General features: G+C 34.6%; 1 long non-coding RNA gene across 1 annotated transcript; it reads left to right on the top strand.

Moving 5' to 3' along the window:
- Window positions 1-1,981: 1,981 nt before the first annotated feature.
- LOC123875453 lies at window positions 1,982-20,554 on the top strand. Its single transcript, XR_006798143.1, has 3 exons — window positions 1,982-2,106; window positions 13,008-13,010; window positions 20,543-20,554. It is a non-coding gene; the product is annotated as an uncharacterized LOC123875453 (long non-coding RNA).
- The last annotated feature ends 354 nt before the right edge of the window (window positions 20,555-20,908 follow it).

The raw sequence follows: 20,908 nt of genomic DNA, 5'->3' as shown, positions 1-20,908 counted from the left end.
AAGGAATCTAGTCTTTAAATCCATAAAGGAATCTTAATTTTTTCACTGTAAAAAGTATTCTTATTCTGTTTGTAGACATAAGTTGAATAGCTCTTTACTTTGATTACTAACTAAATTTCACCTGTAAGCCGGAAGCCTAACCTGAAAGGGTTGTTGTGGTAGTTTTATTAAATCCATATCTCTATTCAATTTCTACGCGGTATAATTTGGAAATGCTAGAAATCGTTTGGCGGCATGGTTTTGAGTCAGAAAGAGTTTTCGGGTATTGAATTTTTTAATATTGAATCCGGGACCTTCCACTTATAAGACAACAGAATTCGCCGCTTTACCCGGAAGGTGTTCATTTTTAAGTAAAAAGTTATAATTGGACTTATGGCTTTTTACACAACCCTGCCATGTTCTCCTAAAACGCTTAACTATTTAATGCTACAATGAAAGAAAAATGATAATACAATTTCAGACAGAAAATCGTTAACCTGGAAAGAAATGATTGCAGTTTTTTAAACTAAAACGTCTCAACTTTACAACTGGCTTTCCAGTTACGAAGTATGAATATGGAATAAGCATGTTACAAAGAGAGTTTAAGTTTCACTGTTATATGGTAACAAAGCCGCAGGCTTACCTTTGTCCAATAATAGTTTTCTCAAGTTTCTTCGAGTTTTCTATTTATAATTTATATTTTCTTGCAGTTGCTTCGCCGCCTACATAATAAAGCACTTTAGCGTTATTTACTTCAGCAGCCACATCATACAGTAAGACGACGCCCCTTTGATGTTTGCGGACGAGTTGGCTCTACGGTGATAGCATCTATATAGCTGAACGAATGCTCCACTTATAAGCAAAATAATGATTAAAGTTTATTCACCAGATAGCCGGTCGGTATAATGCAATAGGTCGGTCATAGGAAATAATTACCTCACAGTATTGTTTTGTGTAGTAGAGACGTCTCCGTCTTATTAACAGGGCTCTCTTCGTCACTTACTCCTTACAATCGTAGTTCCAATTTCATTTGGATATTAAGCAACCAAAGTCTATGAAATTTTGCAGAAATATGTAGTTTTAAATTTACAGGAGCTCAAAGATTTGTATGTGAATTTTGAAAACCGCGTAACTTTGAAACCGAATATTTTAACAGAAATCTGGAAAACCACAGGCATAGATATTAGTTTCTAAAATATGTCTGCAAAATGTCATGGACTTTGGTTGCTTAATATTCAAGTGAAATTGGAACTTCGTTTGTATGGAGCGAGTGACGAAGAGACCCCTATTAAAAAGTGTGCAAAATGGGTAGAAAGACATTGCAAGACACGCGTTGAACATTTATCGTAGAGGTGCTACGGTTTTGCGCTACGGCTGAGGCACTACGGTGAAGGTTCTACGACAGAGGCTTGTTCTCAATAACTTAATATGGCAGTGTTGAACTAGTACAAATTAATTATTCTATGTAGTTTATAGGTAGTCTTGTTTTCTGGTATCTTGATCTTGTGCACACAATAAATAGAATAAGGTGCTCGTATTTTTCATATTTTTCAGTAGCGGGAACAGGTAGGTACGGAAGGTGGATATGTGGGACGCTAATTGGCTGATTAATTGATTTTTCGTATTTATAATTTAATCTTTGAAGATAATAATCCATAACCCACAATTTTAAAACCTTTTTACATCCTCTGCTAAAACAGGAATTTAAAAAAAGTTTTGGGTATTTGGCTTTTCAACGGTAAATATTTCAACAGCGCAAAAAATCACGGAAAACAACTTTTTAAAAGCTTTCGCCCACATTTTAAACAACTTTTCGTGAAAGTGACACGTTAAAATTTATGCAATGCGAAGTGCATTTGTTTATAATTTCCCAAGTGTATGCAAGTGATGTTTTAAAGTGGAGAAATGCAGCCAGCATTCCTAAAATCGTTTTAATGTCCTAAGTTTGGATTTTTTATAGAATATAGTCATTTAACTATAATGTACACATGACTAGACTAATTATTATTATTATTATTATTAAGCCTTTATTTACTCCTTATCTTTAAGTACAATAGGTTTTCTTACAACTATCTAGCTATTTATTTTACAATTTTTACCTTTATTTTATGTTAGTTTTGTTAGTAAGTAAAATTGTGTTTTGTATGTGTTCATATGTTATGTTTTGTAGTGTTGGTTAATTAAATCGTTAGTTTACAAATGTTTTAAAACTACTTAGTATATACCTACATTTGTATCTATTGCTACATACATATATTATTATTGTGTAATTATTTGTTTGCGTAGGTAATCACTATTAAATCTAGATAAGGATCCCATATTTGGGTATAAGGCCTCCCCCCGGTCTTGTCTTTATTTTGTTGTATTTTTCATTAATGCAAGCTCTTGAAAAATCCATAATATTTATATAAATTCTTTTCATATACTTCTTTTTTAGATTCCTCACGTTATTAATTAGTATCCCAGAATTTTTATGTAATTATCATAGCCTCATAGGTAAGTACATTCCATTTTGTTCAATTATGTAAATAATCCTGTTTTTATCCTATTAAAAAAATAATTAAAAAATATATTAATATGTGTATATATTGTATTTTGAGTAGTTAAATATGTATGTTCAAACCGGGGGGGTTGTGGTCATACTCCTCCACGGTGACCGGCCGTCTTGGAGGAGGAGGAGGGAAGCACCTTATGTTGTAAATATTATAATAACTAAGTAGATATCTCCGTTTATTAAGGTGTTGCTGCAGACTCTGGATTCAAGTGTTTTTCGATTTGAGTGCCTTTGTCGGTCCAGTAAGATGCTAGGGTGTTACTTTTTAGGGTTTGGGTAGTCTTTTTGGGTTTCCTTGTAAATTTACCATGCTTGTCGGGAGGAGTTTCAGAAAGATTGCGTTTATTTCCTCGTTTTGTGTTTTCACTTGTCTCTTTTTGTGGAATGACAATTAACTTATCATATTTGATTATTACTTTTTTGCCTTTTTTTTTTTTTTTTTTTTTTTTTTTTTTTTTTTTTTTTAAAATATTATTTTTAAAACAAAGATGGAAGATATTGTACAACTACTAAAAAAGATACAAGAAGACATTAAAGAAACAAAAGATAGTGTCAAAAATAGTGAAATAAATTTACTTAACAAAATCAACGAAAAATTTGACAATATCCAAAGTAAAATGCAAAATCTAGAAGTAACAGTTAGGTCACAAGAACAACGACTAGACCTTCTCGAAAAGCAAGCCAGGGAGAGAAATATCGTTATTTTTGGTGTTGAGGAAAAGGAACAGAATAACGAGGATTTACAGAATAATTTCCTGAAGATATTCAGTGATATTATGAAGATAGATTGTACTAGTTTTGAAATACAAGGTATAAAAAGAATTGGTAAAAAATGCGATAAACCTAGACCCGTTATTGTTACACTTTCTACATTTAGGAGAAAAATTGAAATTTTACGCAACAAAAAATCACTTGAACTGTTAAATTACTATATAAAAGAAGATTACCCACCAAAAATTTTACAAAAAAGAAAAGAACTTCAAGAAATTGCGAAGGAAGAGCGGGACTAGACTAATACACCTCTCAAACTATGTAAAAGCAAAGTTTGTGCTACCCATTAGGAGTAGATAGATAGGAACAAAAAATAATTGCTTTTTAGGGGTTTCATTTGTTTATATACTTACCAATATAGCTTTTTCGATCTATCATAACATCACCAAAATTTCAAAAATTTGTCTTCTAGACATTCTCTTGTGCAACACATATGTAAGTATAAATTATACGCATGGGTTCACATGGCTTTGCATAGCTTTGCTATAGACTGAACTGGCTGATGCCCACGACTTCGTTCCCGTGAATATACGTTTTTAAAAATCCCGTAGAACTCATTGTTTTTCCGAGATAAAAGTAGCCTATGTGTTAATCCAGGGCCTAATTTATCTCCATTTCAAACAGCCAAATCCGTCCAGTAGTTTTTGTGTGAAAGAGTAACAAACATCTATACATCCAGCCATACATACAAACTTTCACGTTTATAATATTAACTAGGTAAACGAATAATCTTAAGTGTCCAATCTTATAAGACGATGTATTGTTTACCTATGTCTACGAATGCGGATGTTGGATTAACGATGTTCGATAAACAAACAGGCTTTGGTAGTCATGATGTATAAGTGCAATAAAACTATCGATTTTAACTCGCTGTTTAACTTTCCAAGTATGTTTTAAGAGATGAGGCAACATTCAACGAATACGCTGGGCTGCTGTCTGGTAGATCAATAGATTTATAATCTAGGCACCTTCTGACGTATATAATAATATATAATAAGTGAAACAAGTTTCTTACTGAAAATTGGAAATAAAGGTATAAACCACTAGAAATCTACTTAGAATTTTAAAAATTATAGACGTTTGGGTGTTAATAAAACAAAAGTTAAGTTAAATCAAAAAGTTATTTTATTTGAAGTGCAATTTAATTTGTTCGTTTTAAAGCGTTTTCATTGTCTAATTAACCTAATTAAGCAGCAAGTTATTTTATAAAATAAACCAGTACAGTAACTAGATAAGACAAGTTTATGAACCGCAAATATGCCCGGAGGCGTCCCTTTGTTAATTAAATAGAAGTACGGCTTTCTGTCTGTTAGCACAATTTACTAAAGAGAACAAAGTTACATTTTTAACAGTCTTCAAATAAGAAATGGTTCCGTCACTTCTATGTATTTTTTTCTACAAAATCACACATGCCCGTAACCAGAGCAGTAAAAGGAACAAAATTGTCTTTTCAAAATGCTAATTCTAGTGACGTCATCAGCATTGTGAGTGCCGTAAAACTGGATGACGTCATCAGCATTTCTTCGATGCGGCCGAATCTTGCTGTGAATATTTCATGCACTTATATAAAATTAAGTAATTGCCTCTTGCTGTTCTGAAAAAAATGATCACCTTTATATTCTATACCTATTTTCTACTGAACTGAAAACTGAATTCTCTATGAGCTAACTGGGTGGCCTACTTATTTGAGATGTTGCACTGATGTACATTGTACAAACGACATTATTTATTTTACAGAGTCCACAATTTATGTCTAAGTGAACTATGTTTAGATTAGGTTAGCTTTAAGCTTTCCTTTTTTCCAATGAAAAACAATAAAATGTATGTTAAGTTAATAATAGGTACCTAATTGTGCATCTAAGTTGTCTCTTTCACCAAGAAGCTAATTTTGAGCCCTAATTTTGTGAGTACATGAAAAAAAGATTCGATTCTGCAGTGAAAATAAAGCAGCGCATGTAGTTTAACACCCAACACAATAATTTTTATTCATGTGGATGCAGTTTATTGACAGTGTAATAATAACTCTTAATTATTACACCACAGTATCCTCGTTCGTTGATAAAATTTTATGCAAATATAACGCAAATGGCAGAATACCCCTGGCCTATACTCAAAAATGATGATAGAACTAAGTAATGATGCTAAGATATAATGTAAATATTTTATGACGCACGATATACTCAATATTCAAAATATCCAAAATGTGTAGACTCTGCAATGTACTGTTGTGCTATACAGACTTATATGGTTTAGTGGTTATAAATACTTATAAGTATAATTTATTGAGGCCAGGGTACTCAGCGACTTCACACGGGTAAGTATTCACTATAATATATGACATTAAAATATTACGAAAGCACCATAGAGCACGGACAAGATAAAGGGGAAGAAAATTTTCGCGGAATTTCACTATATTTATTTCTAAACTAATATACTTAGTTTCTTACTTCTTATTTGCTTATAATTCCGGGAATATGCTAGGACGATGAAACAGATGAATATCACTGAAAGGTAAATAACATGCAATGCAACTACCTGTTGCTATCACAACATTAAAAGCTCGAGAATTCTCAGAGGTAAACGAGCGGCCGTAATACTAACTTCAAAGGTAGGAGTTTATCTACTTTACCCCTAATAACGGGCTCAACACGCCTGGTGGTGCTGTCGTGAAAAGGTAAATTCTGACAAATTTTGAACTTACATGTACATTTATAGAAGAATGATATAAATAACTCAAAATTTAAAAACCCCCGACACAAAAACCTCTATAAAAAAAACTATAACTTTTAAACGGCCGAACCGATTTTCTTCGATTATATCTAAGAACCTTTAAAAAACTAAATTAAAATCGGTTCATTAGTTTAGGAGCTACGATGCCACAGACAGATACACAGATACACACGTCAAACATATAATACCCCTCTTTTTGGATCGGGGGTTAAAAAAGCGAAGATAGCCTAGTGTTAAGATACTGGCCCCTTTAAACGGGGTTCGATCTTGGACCCGCAGCTCTAACTTTTCGGAATGTGCGTTTTATTTTAAACAATTAAGTACCTGTAACTATCACACGGAGGGTTCGGTACAATCGTACTTTTCATTTTTTTATTTCCGTGGCGATCGTTTTCAAATTTTTATTACAATAAATTGTAGTTATAGCAGCTAAAGAAATACACATTCTGTGAAAATTTCAACTCTTACTGCTATGACGGTTCACGAGATACAGCCCGTTGACAGGCAGACAGACGGGCGGACGAACGGACGGACGGACAGCGGAGGTTTAGTAATAGGGTTCCGTTGGCACCCTTCGTATAGGGAACCCTAAAAAGGATGCTCATCCATTTAAAAGTTTGGAAACTTGGTAAGATACCAAACTGTGTAGTTATAATAATATTTAATGTCTAATAACTTACTTATTAGTTTTTTGATGAATAAACTATACATGTTTTTTATTCGAATCTAGTTTTCGTGTATAAAGAAGTCCATGATTTTGTGGAAGGAAGCTTTTATGACATCATAAAAGCAACCACCATAACCAGACACTATAAAAACTGAAAGGCAAACACTTGGACGAAAATACATTTTTTATACCTGTATCACTGACCTCTGCTAATACGAGTACGCTATAGTTATAATAATATTTAATGTCTAATAACTTACTTATTAGTTTTTTGATGAATAAACTATACATGTTTTTTATTCGAATCTAGTTTTCGTGTATAAAGAAGTCCATGATTTTGTGGAAGGAAGCTTTTATGACATCATAAAAGCAACCACCATAACCAGACACTATAAAAACTGAAAGGCAAACACTTGGACGAAAATACATTTTTTATACCTGTATCACTGACCTCTGCTAATACGAGTACGCTGGACTTGCGATTGCCGATTTGAGCTTGATTTTCGCCATTTTGGCGCTGATAACAGCAGATAAGCGCCATTGAGCGTTCTTGGAACTTAATGTTAGTGATAAGACATCTGTCAATAAGTAGTGTCAACACGAAGACCATTAATTTTCAGAAATGGTCAACTTTGATGCCCGTTAGGGCGCTTCGAATCGGTGTAAAAATAACTGTCATTTATATCGCGCTCCTCTTTCAGCGTACTTGTATAATAAATAATAATTTATGTCCATGTCAGTGACCAGAATCTATCTTTTTCGCTCGATATACTTTGATATATTTTTGCCTATTTTGTAAACAAATCTGACTTGTTTTTTCCATGGCCTTCAACTCAAGATGTTGGCTTGGAAATATTTTCTTCTATATTATTTCAGTGGATTTTTTTATTCAGCCGACGACGCGACGGGAACGAGATTTATGTTATTATTTCCTTATTTATATGGATGATTCAGATTGGCTTGATAAAAATCCAGTTATTATTTGTGCTAATTCGGTTGTCAACAAACTTTATACGTAATTTTTTATACTAAGTGCGTGTTTGGGATCGAACTCTCGACCTCCCGAATAGGACGCGGACGTCTGTGGTGTTTTAGATTTTTCTAAAAATATGTAGTTTTAAAATTACAGGGGCTCAAAGATTTGTATGTAAATTTTTAAGACCGCGTAACTTTGAAACCGAATATTTTAACAGAAATCTGGAAAACCACAGACATAGATATTAGTTTCTAGAATATGTCTGCAAAATTTCATGGACTTTGGTTGCTTAATATTCAAATGAAATTGGAACTACATTTGTATGAAGCGAGTGACGGAGAGAGCCCTCTTAACTACTATTCAGAGGTTCTTATTTCATCAATTGAATTAGAAGTTAGAACCAATGGTGCCAATTTGATTGTACATCCCTCATAACCAAATTGACAAGAAACCCCTACACCAGAAAGCCACATATTCAACACTAGATGATGCCCGCGACTTCACGTGGATTTAGTTTTTTCTTAATCCCGAGCGAACTTTTTGCCTATGTCCTTCTCCAGGATGTACCAAACTCTGTACCAAATTCCATCAAAATCGGTTTAACTGTTGGGGCGTGAAAAGCTAGCAGATAGACAGACAGACACACTTTCGCATTTATAATAATATTAGCATGGATTGTGAAAAGGGTGACACTTATTTGTGAATAGTCAGTAGAGATTATGTAAGATTGAATTGGAATCAGTATTTTACCAGTAGTACAGCTACGAGTATGTATGGAGTGTACAAAGTAATTTCACAGTGCCAATGAATATTGTGTGTGACGTGAAGTACGATCAGATAGATTGGTCACGTCCGGCGAACCTATCACTACCATGACACGTGTTTTAAGCAATTTAAAATTGGTTATTGGATATTTAATGATCAAAAATTCACCAGACTATGACAAATGCTTTGTAATTATGATGGTTATACCTGTTAAAATACAAGTGTAAATTAAAAATTTATAACACCCCCGACAAGTGAAGGTTACAGTAACTAGAAAAGAGCTGATAACTTTCAAACGGCTGAACCGATTTTCTTGGATTATAGCTAAGAACACTCTCGATCTAGCCATCTTCCAAACAAAAAGAACTAAATTAAAATCGGTTCATTAGTTTAGGAGCTACGATGCCACAGACAGATACACAGATACAAACGAAACAGTCAAAGTCAAAGTCAACGTCAAACTTATAATACCCTTCTTTTTGGGTCAGGGGTTAAAAATAAACCTGTCAAGGGCGAGTCTGACTCGCACGCGATTCGCGAAGGACTCCGTGCCATCAAACAAGATATTGGTGCTGATTCTAAGCACAACTAAATTTTAGAGTATTTGCGTCCTCTTTTTACTAATGTAATATGAAAAGGACCGACACAGTTTGACAGTTTTAAATTTAATTTAGAGCTGTCAAACCTCATGACTTTAGCTGTCAGTCGCGAGCCTATTGTTTTTTGTAGTGTGCACTAAAATTTTGAGACTTTAAATGAAAAATTCATCTTCCGTCCTTTTTTAGCAATATTAAAAAGAAAAAGATGAAGATACTCTAAAAGTTAAGAAAAAGACAATAGAATCAGCGCTAATATAACACTATTTTATATAATATTTTTTAAATTTGCATGGCAGCCATTTAAAAATTTTATTGTTTGTTGTTATAGCGGCAATAGAAAACACGCTCTGTGAAAATTTCAACTCTTTACCAATTGCAATTCATGAGATACAGTCCGCTGACAGACAGACGGACGGATAGCGTAGGTTTGACACCCTTCGAGTGCGGAACCCTGAAAATACTAGAGCAATTTTATGGGTTTTATAAAAAAATTGGTAAATTAAATTTTTACTTTTATATTGTTAAATTTAGTTTTGATTGTGGGACTTTTTTGGAAAAAGCTTTGTTGAAAACTGACCACTCTCTCAGAGCACGTATTGAAATGCGTCATAAATTCATCTCTGACGATTTATTTGAATGAATGGTAAACATTTAGACGGAAATACGCAAACACGTGAAACTTGTACATTTTGGTATGATTGTAGTGTAATATTCAGGGATGTACAATAAAAAGTCTTATACTCACTTCTAGTTTTTTTTAGGGTTCCGTACCTCAAAAGGAAAAATGGAACCCTTATAGGATCACTTTGTTGTCTGTCTGTCTGTCAGTCCATCTATCCGTCTGCCTGTCTGTCGTGTCTGGCAAGAAAACTTGGAGGGTACTTCCCGTTGACCTAGAATCATGAAATTTGGCAGGTAGGTAGGTCTTATAGCACAAGTTAAGAAAAAAATCCAAAAACCATGAAAATGTGGTAACATCCCAAAAAAAATTAAAATGTGTTCATAGACAAATAATAATAATTAGTATTTTCCAAATTAAGTTAACTATACTAAGTGAGTAAGTGTAAGGGGTATCATATGAAAGGACTTTACCTGCACATTCTAAAACAGATTTTTATTTTTATGCATAATAGTTTTTGATTTATCGTTATTTAATGTCGGAAAAAATACCCGAGAACGTAACCGTCGATGCGCGAGTCTGACTCGCACTTGGCCGGTTTTTTTATTTTATTTAGAAGCTTGGTCACTTATTGTCTACTTTGGTTTAGCAGACTGCCTATACCTATCTACCTATTGAAAAAGAAACAGAAATATTTTTTTGTTAATAAACTTTTACAAGATTCGGAATATCCTTCTAGAATCTAGAAAAAGCAGAAGGATCTCAGCAGTTCGTCTTTTCACATATTCAATATTATACCGTTTAATAAGTAGGTATGTAAGTTATTATACAGTCCTGCGCATTGCTGGAGCAAGCTGCGAGTCACCAACATAAAATAAGTGTTCACTTTTGATTATGGTATGGTAGAAGATATATTTCTATTTTCTAGAAACATCCAATCGAACTTACGAAGTTTTTAACATTTTGTTTTGAGTTGTGAAAACGAAATTCAATAAGCGTACCAACAATTGAATGTAATGTAAAAGAAAAGCAAAATTCTTAGCATTACGCAAATCAGTCCTGGAAAAGTTCCCAAAAAACATTGGAGCGTTTTGTTCGAAATTTTACTTGCAAGATGATGAAATTCTTTTGTCGATCTTGTTATTCATGCCGTGAATACTTCAAAATACTTACTTCGATGTCATACAAAATATTATTCCAACGACAAACTTTCTGATTATAGGTACATATACTGATAAGTACATAGATAACACGACTGAACTCACGTGATTTCTAAGTTGAAGTAAGCCCGACTAGTTTCGAAATCGTCCGGGGTTCTTTGGAAAACACAGCTTTCCCTCACAGGCGTTTCGTGCGGGCCGCAGCCCGTGTGGCTTGCAGTCTCATGCGTCTTCAAACTTCAAAGGTCTTCTACTCGTGACGCGGAAGAAAGGAAGACCTTTGAAAGAGGACCCCGGATGGGTCCCAAACCAGACTAGCCCAGTCACGTGAGTCTAGTCGTGTTATTTATATTTATAATGGACTAATGAAATAAAATCCCGTGGGAACTCTATGATTTTCCGGGACAAAAAGTAGCCTATGTGCTGATCCGGGGTATAATCTATCTCCATTCCGAATTTCAGGCAAACCCGTGTAGCAGTTTTTGCGTGAAGGAGTAACAAACATACACACACACATACATACACACAAACTTTCGCCTTTATAATATTAGTGTGACATTTATGATCATCAGTTTAAACGCTAAAATTTTATGATTTTTAGCGCTTACGGCTCAAAGCACATTGCCGTAAAGATAAGTAGCGCGCACTCTACACATCTTCGTCCTCGCGCGTCAACGCTAGTGACGTCTTGTTCGCCAAGAATTTACTACACACAAAGTTCGATCTCATTAGAAACATTACTCTCCTATACATCGCTAATCTACAATATCCGTTTCGATATCCGTTGTACTGTATGTATGTGTTCTTATCTCAATAAAATCAACTTTTAACCTTTAGGACTTTGTTAGTGCCCCGTTTTTTCGGGATTCTTTGTATACTGGAAAAGATTTAGCCTTTGCTGTGTGTGAAAAGCATCACTCTTCATATAGCATATTTATGAGATTCGTCTTTATTTTAAGTGCTCATAGTTGTCAGCCCTGACGGTCACGGATCACAATAAAACTATAAATTGTTTATCTGTCTATTTTGAGGGATCTTCGAGCGAGCGGTGCAGTTTGGCGCAGCTCCAGAATTTCCCGGGTACCTAGAGATGCCGGCAAATCATTTGATCCACAAATCCCATAAAACATATAAACAGAATTAAGTAATAAACTGTAACGATGTCTATAAAATTTGGCGTGTGCAAATCAATAAATTTTAAATAATTAGTTTTGAGTGCTAAATTGAATTTGAAAATAAATTTATTAAAGGACAAATGTATATTAATAATTTATAACACCCCCGACAAGTGAAGGTTACAGTAACTAGCAGATAGCAGCATGCCACAGCAGATACACAGATAGATACCTACACAGATACACACGTCAAACTTATAACACCCCTCTTTTTGGATCGGGGGTTAAAAACTGGATTTTTATTCAATAAACTTTTACAAGTCTTTATGAATCGTCAGAATGCCACTGGTTCTGGTTCCTACCGAGAAGAACCAGCAAGAAACTCGGCTGTTGCTCTTTTCAAATGTTCAATTTACAATTATTTAGTATTTTAATTACAATTTAGTAGTATTAATTTTATTTACAATGTTTACGCTTTTTATTCAGGACTTTATTGCGAACAAAGTTCTATTTTACCACCGTAGTTTCTGTATCGCCAGAAAGTAGGTCAAAGTAACTTATGTGGCGGCTCTAAGCTTTTGATCCGGATCGTGATTATGGTTTAGGCTGTAACAGCTTACATGCCGTAACGAAATGTAAGTACATCGTAGACCTAATTGAGTGGTTTTCGTATTCTTAGAGTGGTTACGCACTGCATCCGATCCGAATCCTTGAAAATACGGATATCAAAATCTCAGACCAAATTCGGATACTGCTTATCCATTCATTTATTCATAAATATACATTGTACATCACTCACAATTTAATTTTTTACAACAATAATAAATTTTCTTAAAAATATAAAATTAAATAAAATATATGTGGTTAATAAACAATTTGGTCTTGGATGTTCCCGAGTAGAAAACTATAGAAAAGACGACAAGCCAGCTTTTCATTTTTCTTTTAAAAGACTCTTACGCACTACGCACTTCTTAGCCACTAATCCTATCTTTGATCCAAATCCAAGCTTCCACAAATGTTTGAATCCGAAGTAATGTGATTAAGCGTTATTAATATAAGTCGCTGGAATCAGCTAGTATTATAATATTTTTTCTTCGTTAATTTCAAATTCTACGACAGCATCGGAATGAAATCCGAAAAAATTTAAAAGCTGATTTATTAATATACCTACTGTCATTTTTTAGTAGTTTGCAAAATGAGAATGTTGCGCATGAGTACCTAATATTAACTCATATTAAGTGCCCACTAAAAAAATACTTATTTTTGCCGTTTTATTAAATTCTGTGATTATCCTCTAGTTCTTTGCCTTATTCGTTGTGGTAACATAACATCAAGGAAATATAAATTTAATGCAACAGAAACATTTGAACCCAAAACATTTTAGTTCGGTGTTCCTCGCTCGCAGTTTGGAACTAATTTAAAAGCCCGTATCCTCTGGGGTTTGTCGTTAATCTGTTAATCATGAAATCCTGTTTAGCAAGCGATTATTACTTCATTTGACATAATATACGCGTACTACCATAAGCCTTTGACGAAATTTTGATATTTTCAGATCAATCTATTTGGCGTTGGCAATAATTATGAGTAAATTCACGCAATGAAACCTGTCATATAACGATACGATACTAAGTTACGTATACTTATAATATGGCAAAATAATGTATATCAAATCTTTGAAAAGAGCAACCGCCGAGTTTCTTGCTGGTTCTTCTCGGTAGGAAATCAAAGTACTTGTAAAAGTCTAATTGAATAAAAATATTTTGAATTTGAACGAATCATTTAAACGCGCGTTGCGTGTAACTTTGTAACTTTAACTACGAGTTATAGGTTAGTTAAGTTTGTCTACTGGGTTCTCCCTGATCGTAAACTCCCAGTAAGAATGGATTTTGAGAAATTTCAACAGGATCTTTATAAAAAAACCTAAAATCAAGCCAATAGTCGAGGGAAACATCTAGTATTACTAAGCTTGTTTGACTTGGTTTATCCCCGAAATCTCATTAAGCATGTGGTGTGGCGTAACAGCTTTATGTAAGTGACAGGCACATGCTAATTGTGTTTGAAGGCAGGTATAGCTACTATGAATAATTACTTTGTAAATGGTCACGTTTCAAAATTTGTGACCAAAGTATATGCCATTGACATACAGGCCAAATATAGAACTAAAAGCACTAAATACTCATAGTTTAATTGCTCATTTTAGAGTATCTCTAGAGAAAAAGAATCAATTCATTGTCTGACTGTTGAAGTCAAGATCCATCAAGGAAGCTACAACTTATGAGGTACTTTCCGTTGGCCTAGAATCATATTTAGCAGGTAGCAATGTCTTTTAGCAGAAGTAAAGGGAAAATCTGAAACCCGTGAATTTGTGTTATTTCTTGTACAATGGTGCGGAACTCTCCGTATGCGAGTCCGACTCGCACTTGGACTTGGCTGGTTTTTCACCATGCCATAAAATACATTACTAACTAAGAAGTGCATTCCCTAGTTTCAAACCCTGTTCACGACAACAAAATTAAGTAATTACAAGTATAACTAATCTCTGATGACACTGATGGATATGCACCATAATGTTAACCACTTTGCAAATGTAATCATAATATCTGAATCCAAATAATATCTATAAGTAAATATTTGTCCTGCCCGCTGGACCGATGACCTGAAGAAGGTGGCGGGGAGCGGATGGATGAGGAAGGCGGAGGACCGTGTTTGGTGGCGCGCTCTTGGAGAGGCCTATGTCCAGCAGTGGACGCATACAGGCTGATGGATGGATGGATGGATGGATGGATGGAAATATATCCACCATATCCAATAGCAAATTGCTATGTTATACTGACATGCGATAACTAGTATTCGAAAGCACGTGGATGTGGGAGATTACGTTCGTGGGAAGCTAAAAAATATTTGTTCGCTCCGTAAAATTTTCAGTATACCTATTGGCAGATTGCGATACGCCCGGCACTGACGCATGTTTACGAGCATTCGCCTCAATTTTCTACACCGTGGAAAAAGGTATTGAACCTGTTTGTTCTGATTGGAATTCAAACACCCTAATCAAACAGGGTTAGTAACTTAGGCCAATACATATTAGGTATAGTGTGAGTTGGATAAACGTTTTAGGATCTATGGGAAACTAAGATTTTTGCAAAATACGCGTAGAAATAAAAAATCTGCTACACTCATTAATAATATGGCAAGCAAGTTCAGTTTTATAATATTTGAGAAAATAAAAAATGTATATCCATACTAATCCATACTTTAATATTATTATAAATGCGAATTTCTGTCTGCCTAAATGCCTGCTAGCTTTTCACGGCCCATCCATTTAACCAATTTTGGCGTTTGGTACAGGGATAAATCCCGGGAACGGACATAGGCTACTTTTTGTCATGGAAAATCAAAAGAGTTCCCACGAAACGAAATCATCATCATCATCTGTTTGGTACAGAGATAGCTTGCATCCCGTGCGGATATAGGCTACTTTTTATCCCGGAAAATCAACGAGTTTCTTTGGGATTTTCGAAAACCCTACTTGTATCCACGTGGACGAAATCGCGGATATCATCTAGTAATAGGTATAGATATGATTCAATTAGGGTCAACGCGACTCTCGCGTGTGCAAGATGCTGCAACCAGTAGTACCTATTTTTCTATTTTGTACAAGTAGGTCGATTACCGTAGTCTGATACTCGATCGTCGATCTACAGTGCGACAGTCACAATTACCGCCGATTTGCTAACTCTCTCTCTTTTACTGGGTAAGATGCACAATAATTGCAGCATAAGAATACACTAAACTAAGTCAAGCTCAGCTGCAGTTGTTGCTCATTTATTTAGTGTGTCGTCTGCGCAGAAAAAATACTTCTGCAATACTCATCGTATGAATATCCTAAATTTTTTTTTTTCTCTTTAATAGGCTTGCGCTTGATTGCAATTACACGAAACAATAGAAGACAATGCAGCCTAAAGAAGAACACGACCTCATAAAAGGTGCCGAATATATATATATATATATATATATATATATAATAGCGGGGAAAACAGAGCATTGTTGTAGTGGTGAAAATCTTCACCCGTCTTTACAGAGAAATGGGTGGAAATTACAATCCCTCTGGGCTAAGTAATCAGTGTAGTACGAAAATCCGGTTTAAAACGGAAATTAGGTACTGCTTTAACATGCGAAATCGAACAATTGACCTGACTTTGAGCTTAATTAGGTTTTGCCCAGCCTCACGCATTTAGTCATTAAAGCGTACGAGTAGATAGATACGTAGCGTTTCCCATACGATTAACAATGTGTTTATCCAGAACTATCCGAAAATTGGAAAAATGTAAAAAAAACTTTAGGCACATATCTAAATAAGAAATTCTGATATGTAAAATTTTTTCAGATAGCTTTCAAGGTAGGTATTCAAATTTATTATTTATACAAGAATTTGGAAGATCCAAAACTATCATCCACTCTTAAATCTGTAGAAGTAATAAAATTAATACCCCTTAGTTATAACCAATCTTGATGAAAGGCATATCCTGAATTTGACTCGCATCTTTCACACAAATAAAATCACAAGATGATATTATGTACTTTTTTTAAACTAAACCTAGTCCGTATTAATTAACTTTTTTTATAGATATGTATTCAATTATTTAATGCATACTTAGTATGAAATAATTCGTGGATTTGAAGTGTTTCAAAATATTACAATAAAGTTTCGAATTCGCTCAATTTTACGTTTCAAAACTTAAAGAACTTGAAAGGTTAATACATTTGCAATAGCGTTAAAAATAGACATAAAACTGCTATAAAACGCTTTGCCGATTTCTTGTTATCATCCCTTTGAGGCGACAAGAGAAACCTTTTTCCTAGAATTGTTCAAATCTACTTCCGAAGCGCTATCATTTTATTCTTAAACTAGAGAGTAGGCGTCGCCTGTATGCATTTACCGCCTTTTACCATTAACGGTTCCATCATTTTGATTCAGATTTTATTTATCACTAGTTCTGGAGACTCTGCCCTTTTTTTTGTTATACCTTACATATCTGCTTTGACTACGTCGCCAAAATTTCGGCGGCTGAATTTTCAGTCGTAGTATGAAGTTTCAGTTGGGAAGACACCTTTTGCAAAAAAACTTTATGGGCTTCCGAGACGGTTAAGCACATAGGTTTTTTCTAGTTATTTTTCAATTTTTATTAATCAGATACAAGTTAGCCCTTGACTGCAATCTCACCTGGTGATGATTGCAGTCTAGGATGGAAGCGGGCTAACTTGGAAGAGAATACCAGTTTTCAATTACACCTATACCCCTTTGGTTTCTACACGGCATCGTACTGGAACGCTCGCTTGGCAGCACGGCTTAAAAAATTATGATTCTTCCTTGTAATTTATTGTAGATCTCGAGAGATACTTTTTCACACCGCCGTCGATGCGGTCGCAGCCCTGCCCGACCTCGCTCCAACATATTATATCTAGGATTTTTATTTACTAAAATAAATACGATTTGTAATACGAGTATGTGTATGTAGTAGACATGAATGTTCTAACAAAAAAGTCACGCGCAGCCACCGAATTCCCCATCATAGACGTGTAAAGTGGTGATAATGATGCCTCTAATAAGTACTGATGGTATAGTTATTTATTATTAAGTAGATGTAGTAAGCGAATACCATTGATTTTGAAAGAGCCAAAGGGCGATTACAAACAGAAGTAGGTATTCATGTATAGAAGTAAGTATTCATGTTTGTTCATATACTTTGCTACTAGTACTGATTCTGAGCACAACTAAATTTGAGTGTATTCGCATCCTCTTCATACTAATGTGATATGAAAAGGACAGGCACAGTTTGATAGTTTTAAATTTAATTTAGAGCTGTCAAACCTCGTGACTATTGTTGAAAGTAGCGTGCGCTATAGAGTATTTCAATGTAAAATTCATGTCCCGTCCTTTTTTAGCAATATTAAAAAGAAAAAGATGCAGATACTCTAGTTTAAAAAAAGACAACAGAATCGGCGCCACAGCTGTTCCAATCACGAAACCTACAAAGAAAAGTCAATTTAGGCAGCTTTAAGGAAACTTGTTAAATTGTTTTCCTCACGTTCTCTAGTACTGGAGAACACATCATTCCATAATTTTTTTGCGAGTTAATTATATTCTTCATTTTATCCTTTTAGAAGTAAAGCAATTTTATTCTAAAAATAAAGCTGTTATTATTTTAGTATAGAAAGTAATAGCTTCAGGCTTGGTTCGTAAGATAAGGCAACCATTATGAAATGAAACAACAAAGTAAGTAAACCACGTCGCATCGTAAAGGTTATATGAAAAGTCTATTGCGCTGGAAATGTTTGTATAAACTTGCCACCGTCGCTTTGTATTAAGGTAGCTTAGAGTTCCGTAGGTAATTAAAGGTAGAATTTAAAATTGGGGACCTCACCGCAGGGACTGAGTTCACGCCGGCCATGAACAAACGACCATGCCAACACTTCATAACATACCAATTATATTTTATGGTCCAAAGTTTGGGGTCGCTAAATAAAAATTGAAAGCCTCAATAGCTCAACGGTATGAGAGGTACAATAAAAAGAATATTATTCCAAAGGTAGAGTTTTCTATTGTCAAAGGAAGGGGATCGCTGAAATGACTAAAATAAAATTAAAAGCCGTAATAACAGCCTATCTATCCTACCAAATTCACGCTCAATTCGATGCGTTAGTGTCAGTAGTAATTTTTTTAAATCCATACTCCACGTATCCATACTCTTTTTTACCGACTTCCAAAAAAGGAGGAGGTTCTCAATTCGTCGGAATCTTTTTTTTTTTAAATACATGACCGAAGCCTAATTGTGTCGTGTGTACCATTTATAGAAATTTTAAAATTGTATCTACAATGTATCTCGTTTGTTGTATTAACATTAATAATAGAAATTAATTAATAATACTTAATTATAGAAAAAATGAGCTCTAATAGACTCCTTAATAAGATTTCCTTTTAAGTTTACAGTATAAAATAATTCAATTATAATTTTTCTTCACGGCGGAAATCTTCTTAGTTTTATAAAGCTTTTATCTCGGTGTCCGTAGATGCTTGAGACGTGTTTTTTTTTAAACTCTGGCGTTATACCTACTCGTATAGCTCTGAACAACGAAGAAATACATTTCTTTTATAAGAAGCCGACAGTAAAAAGAGTAGTATAAAATAAATTAGACACTGTTGTATAAAGTACGCTCATATAGGTACAAATGTAAAGGTACTCTGATTTTTGTTATAAACTGATTTTCTTTAGGAAACAGCACTTCAAAATTAAGTCGAAAAGTTTTTTTTTAATCTATAGGTACCTAATATTGTGTTCAGGGATCAAGTGTAAATAAAAATCTATTGGCATAATATAAGACATTTATTTAGAGCGCGCGGATAAAATCAGTTCCTACGCAGTACTTACTTTACCTACAGTAATTATGCTAAATCGCTTGATGGCGTTTGTTTGTCGCGTGGTAACTAGCCACGACTTTCTTTTTTAATAAAAAATAGCGAGTAAACGAGCTGGCGGGCCACCTGATGTTAAGTGATTACAGCCGCCCATGAACATTTGAAGCACACCAGGTACCTACCGCCGATGCGTTGCCGGCCTTTCAGGAATTTGTTGGCCTGCTCCTTGAATAACCCCTTGTTGTAATCTAGCGGGAACACCACGAATGACAGTTGATTCCACGACTTTCAACTAGACCTGGTGAAAGCTAATTTAGAAATTATGAAATCCGAAATTAAACCCTGGATATTCTACTTCTAAGGCCACACACCATTGCGCCAGAGAGTTCAAAAGCACTATCAATAGACCAAAAGGAATTTAGAGAACCTAAGTAGATCATTTTGCTCCGTAAGTTAAATTAATTCAACCAAAAATCAAACCTGACGTGAAATGGTCGGTAAAAAGGATCGTCAAAATGGTTGTATTAAAAGACAAGAGTGTAATAAACTTTAATGTATAATAGCAATATAATAGCGTAATAATATTGTTTAGTGCGTCAGAATGACGACGCAGAAATAGCTCCATTTTCGAGGAAATCATTCTCGGAAATGAATTTCCCTTTTCTCTAAGTTACACTATCAATCAAAGTCACACTTATTTTTTACACCAAAATAATCAAAGTAATTTCCTTGACATTTTCCGACATTTGCGTGGCCTTTAGCTATTCATAACACCTTCAGTAAACTTGCATTTGAATAACCTCCAGGTTCCTTAATAGCCTCCAGATAGATAAAAGTAACAATAGATCAACACAAAACTGGCAATCAGTCGGCGACAGAAAAAGGTGGTTTCTTGTAGATTTTCCAAAAAAAAAATTGGTTGTCTGTAAAGTCGGTTTACTGACGATAGTTGAACGTGACAACAAAGGCCGATTGTGCTTCTTTGTCGCTCGTTCCGCGCTCTCGCTTGCACTTCAAGCCTTACATGGAACGCCTCAGAGCGAGGTAACGCCGCATGAGTCATGTTTTTTCGTGCGTGCAGCCGGCTCTATCGAATTATAAGACGTTGTCACGTCAAAAAACAAAAATTTAAATCTCATAATATTTTGTAAACAAATAATATTAGTTTTTACATTTGTCGGCACATCGAGTATTATTTATTAACTTTAGCATGTCGGTGAAGCGACCTTGAAGTTTTTACCCACCCCAAAATCGGAAATGAAATCATTACTATTGTTGTAGTTGTTGTTGTATTGTAGTTTCAACCCAAATCAGGGAACCCGTATTCTTATATAGTGGGAGGGGAAGGAGGAAGTTAGAATATTTACAAAAATGTATCTATCTTCTTAAAGTCTGAAGAAATACACATAAGTTATCTCGGGAAGGCAAATGTAACAATACTACCTATCTATGTGCCAAATATCATCAAAATGTATTCAACGGTTGTGCAGTAGCTAATAACTACGAGTAATGAGATACAAACAGACAGATACAAATTCGCGCGATTATGGCATGGA

Source organism: Maniola jurtina, chromosome 20 (genome assembly GCF_905333055.1).
Source record: "Maniola jurtina chromosome 20, ilManJurt1.1, whole genome shotgun sequence".
Lineage (NCBI taxonomy): Eukaryota > Metazoa > Arthropoda > Insecta > Lepidoptera > Nymphalidae > Maniola > Maniola jurtina.
Note: the sequence above shows the minus strand (reverse complement) of the source record. Positions and strands in the feature narration are given on the sequence as shown.